General features: G+C 42.1%; 1 pseudogene; it reads left to right on the top strand.

Moving 5' to 3' along the window:
* Positions 1–412: 412 nt before the first annotated feature.
* Positions 413–1,187, top strand: LOC103017686 (TBC1 domain family member 14-like; annotated as a pseudogene).
* Positions 1,188–4,345: the final 3,158 nt, after the last annotated feature.

Genomic DNA, 4,345 nt, shown 5'->3' with positions numbered 1-4,345 from the left:
AATATAACACTATTTATAAAATATTCAGGGAAAAGAAAGAAACAAGAAACATACCTTTTCTATCAAGAGATATTTCAGATGGCAAAAAGTTTCAGGTGGAAGAGGATATTAGATTATGATTTGAATAGTAATTCCTCGCCCCACCCGGCCGCCGGAGCCAAGCCCAAGGTCCCGCCATGAAGCCCCACTCACTCGCTGGCTCGGGCCTGGAGCCGCCGGCCGCGCGCCTCTGAGCCCCTCGGCGTTCTTGGAATATGAAAACAAGCCTGGACGACCTAGCTGGCCGCCCTCACCAAAGCAGAATGTGAGGAAGAATATTGACTTTGAGCCTCTCTCCACCACCACACTCATCCTGGAAGACAGACCAGCAAATCTCTCAGCAAAGCCAGCGGAAGAAGCTCAGAAACACAGGCAACAGTATGAAGAAATGGTGGTTCAGGCCAAAAAATGAGAGTTGAAAGAAGCCCAGAGAAGGAAAAAGCAGCTGGAAGAAAGATGCAGATTAGAATAAAGTATTGGAAATGCCGTCCTCACTTGGAATAATGAGATTTTGCCTAACCGGGAAACAATGCGGTACTCTAGGAAAAGTTCGAGATTTATGGTGGCAGGGAATCCCTCCCAGTGTGAGAGGCAAAGTCTGGAGCTTAGCCATTGGCAATGAGTTAAACATCACCCAGGAGCTCTTTGACATCTGTCTTGCCCAAGCCAAGGAGCACTGGTGGTCCTTTAGCACGGGAGGCTCTGAAGTGGAGAATGAAGATGCTGGTTTTTCAGCAACAGACAGAGAAGCCAGTCTGGAGTTTATTAAACTAGACATTTCCAGAACATTCCCTAATCTCTGCATTTTCCAGCAAGGTGGCCCGTATCACAACATGTTGCACAGCATTTTGGGAGCTTACACTTGTTACCGACCGCATGTGGGTTATGTTCAGGGCATGGCCTTCATAGCAGCCGCGTTGATCTTGAACTTAGATACTATAGATGCCTTCATTGCTTTTTCTAATCTTTTGAATAAACCCTGTCAAATGGCTTTTTTCCAAGTGGACCACGGCCTTATGTTGACTTATTCTGCTGTGTCTGAGGTATTTGTTGAAGAAAATTTGCCAAAATTATTTGCTCATTTCAAGAAAAACAACTTAACTCCAAACATCTACCTAATTGATTGGAGACAAAAGGCTTACTTCTAGAAGGTAAAGTCCGAACGGCATCTGAAATGAGGCTCAGTCCCTTCAATAAAGTCGATTTGTCTGCACCGTAGACAAATGTTGGGAGCAAGCCTTTGGGACTCTCAACGTTTGTTGCTTCCGTCCCAAACCCTGAGACTGTTCCGACGCCGCTGAATTCTTGCTGGGAACAAGGGTTTGGAGGTGAGAGCTCATAGCTGAGGCCACAAGCGCTGGTGTCACTGTGGAACAGTACAGACATCAGGCCATGAAGTGGCTGCTGGTGGGGGTGCTGGGCTGGCCTGTCTAGCTGTGCCGGGTGGGAGTGTTTGGGGCCTGCCTTAAAGGCCACCTTAATTTAACCAACAAATGACTTCTCCACAACATGAACACTCAACTCCTGCATAGGCTGTCCCTCTGCACCCCTGTTGGTGCACCTGTGCTGTAATTTGACTGTGAACCCTGACCTTGCAGATTCCCAGGCCTGGGGCCCGTGACCCCTGGGGAGGGGGTGTTAGGAGAGGATCACATGGGACCAGAGTTTTCAGCTTCTACCTTATCTATTTTAGGCCCCCAAGTTAGATTCTTATGATTCCAGGCTAAAGGGAAGTTTGGAAAACACTGTCCTAGAATAGTGTCTTTTAAACTTTTTTCACCCTGACTTGCAAAAGAAAATACATTTTATGTTGTGACCCCCCGGCAAAAAAAATAGTAATTCCTCATTTCATTTTAAAGGATACAAACCATTACATGTTATATGGTGATGAGATTTAACTACTCACTATTCACCAAGTAAAATTTGACTCATCTAGATCCGGCACCTATAAAATATATTATAAACTGACATGATATGCATGTAGCATATTACTTTCCCTGGTCATTTAATTGAGCTCTTGTCCTCCTGTTCTACAGGCAAGGAATTTCTTCCAGGTCTCACAACACTAACTTACAAATTTAGGTTATTGCTCACAAAAGGACAGTGGACATCATTGAAAATCTCAGAGTAAAAAGCTCTGAAAACACTTCCCTCCATAAAAGCAATGAGAACACTAGCAAAAACTGTCAAAATCAACTTTCTCAAAATGCTAGAAATTAACCAAAGACTTGCAGCAATCTAGGGAATGATTATTCAAGGAAAAGAGCTGAATCTCAGTAAGAACAATGAGCTTTGTGGCATTTTAATTTCCCTGTGCTCATCTGCCCATCCCCAGGTACACAGGAATCCTGAAAAACAACAGCCACAACCAAGTCTGGCAGTCCAAGAAGTTGGAGTTCCCAGAGAAGGGTCATTATTGGACATGAAAGACTTCACATGTAAGGCTGTCATTATTGAACTTACTCAGAGCTCACTAGTACAAAAAGTGTTCTCCCCCCAAGAAAATCAAGACCAACCAGAGACAGTTGTTGAACATAACTCTTAAAACTCAACAATAAAAAAAGGAACCCATTAATAGACAGGCAAAAGATCTTAACAAATATCTCACCAAAGAAAATAAACAGATGGCATAAAAGCATATGAGAAGATGCTCAACATCATAATGCATTAGGGAATTGCAAATGAAAACAATTAGAAATCACTATACACCTATAAGAATGCCAAAAATCCAAAACATTAATAATACCAAATGCTGGTGTAGATGTGGAGCATCAGGAACTTTCATTCGTTGCTGGTAGAAATGCAAAATGGTACAGCAACTTTGGAAGATACTTTGGCAGTTCTTCTTTTTACAAAACTAAAATACTCTTACCATAAGACCCAGCAGGGCTTCCCTGTGGCGCAGTGGTTGAGAGTCTGCCTGCCAATGCAGGGGACACGGGTTCGAGCCCTGGCCTGGGAGGATCCCACATGCCGCAGAGCAACTAGGCCCGTGAGCCACAATTGCTGAGCCTGCGCGTCTGGAGCCTGTGCTCCACAACAGGAGAGGCCGCGATAGTGAGAGGCCCATGAACCGCGACGAAGAGTGGCCCCCACTTGCCGCAACTAGAGAAAGCCCTCGCACAGAAACGAAGACCCAACACAGCCAAAAATAAATAAATAAATAAATAAATTTAAAAATAATAATAATAGTAATTCTTAAAAAAAAAAAAAAAAAAGACCCAGCAATTGTGCTCCTTGATATCTACCCAAAGGAACTGAAAACTCACATCCACACAAAATCCTGCACATGGATGCTCATAGCAGCTTGATTCACAATTGCCAAAACTTGGAAGCAAGATGCCCTTCAGCAGGTGGACAGATGAACTGTGGTACATCAGTACAATGAAATTTTATTCAAGGCTTAAACGAAATGTCTTTTCATAGCATGACAGCTCATGTTGAAACCTTAAATGCATATTACTAAGTGAAAGAAACCAATGTGAAAAGGCTACATACTATATGATTTCAACCATATGATATTCTGCAGAGGTAAAACTATGAAGACAATAAAAATATCAGAAGTTGCCAGAGGTTGGGGGATGGGGTGAGAGGGATGAATCAGCAGAGCACAGAGGATTTTCAGGGCAGTGAAACTATTCTGTATGATACTGAAATGGTGAATATATGTCATTATCCTTGTGTCAAAACCCATGAAATACAAAACACCAAGAGTGAACACAAGGACTTCCCTGGCAGTCCAATGGTTAAGACTTCACCTTCCAATGCAGGGGGTGTGGATTTGATCCCTGGTCAGGAAGCTAAGATCCCACATGCCTCGTGGCCAAAAATCCAAAACATAAAATAGAAGCAATATTGTAACAAATTCAATAAAGACTTTAAAAACGGTCCACATCAAAAATAACTTAAAAAAAAAAAAAAGAGTGAACACAAACTGTAAACTATGGACTTCGAGTGATAATGATGTGTCAATGTAGGTTCATCAATCAAAGCAAATGTACTCTGGGTGCAGGATGTTGACAGTGAGGAGGTTGTGCATATGTGGAAACACAGGGTATATGGGAACTCTGTATGTTCCACTCAGTTAATATTACTAAACAATCAAGGAAGAAGTAGCATAAACTCCTCACAGACTTTTTTTATTTTTTAATAAAAAGGAAGAAACACTTTCCATCTCATTTTATGAGACTAACAATACTAAAATCATACAAAGCCACTACAGGGGAAAAGAAAATTAGAGAACCATAATATTCTCCCAAAATTAGACATAAACATTCTTAGCAAAACATTAGGAAATCTGACTTGG

Source organism: Balaenoptera acutorostrata, chromosome 19 (genome assembly GCF_949987535.1).
Source record: "Balaenoptera acutorostrata chromosome 19, mBalAcu1.1, whole genome shotgun sequence".
NCBI lineage: Eukaryota > Metazoa > Chordata > Mammalia > Artiodactyla > Balaenopteridae > Balaenoptera > Balaenoptera acutorostrata.
The sequence above is the reverse complement of the archived record's forward strand: the minus strand, read 5'-3'. Positions and strand labels throughout refer to the sequence as shown.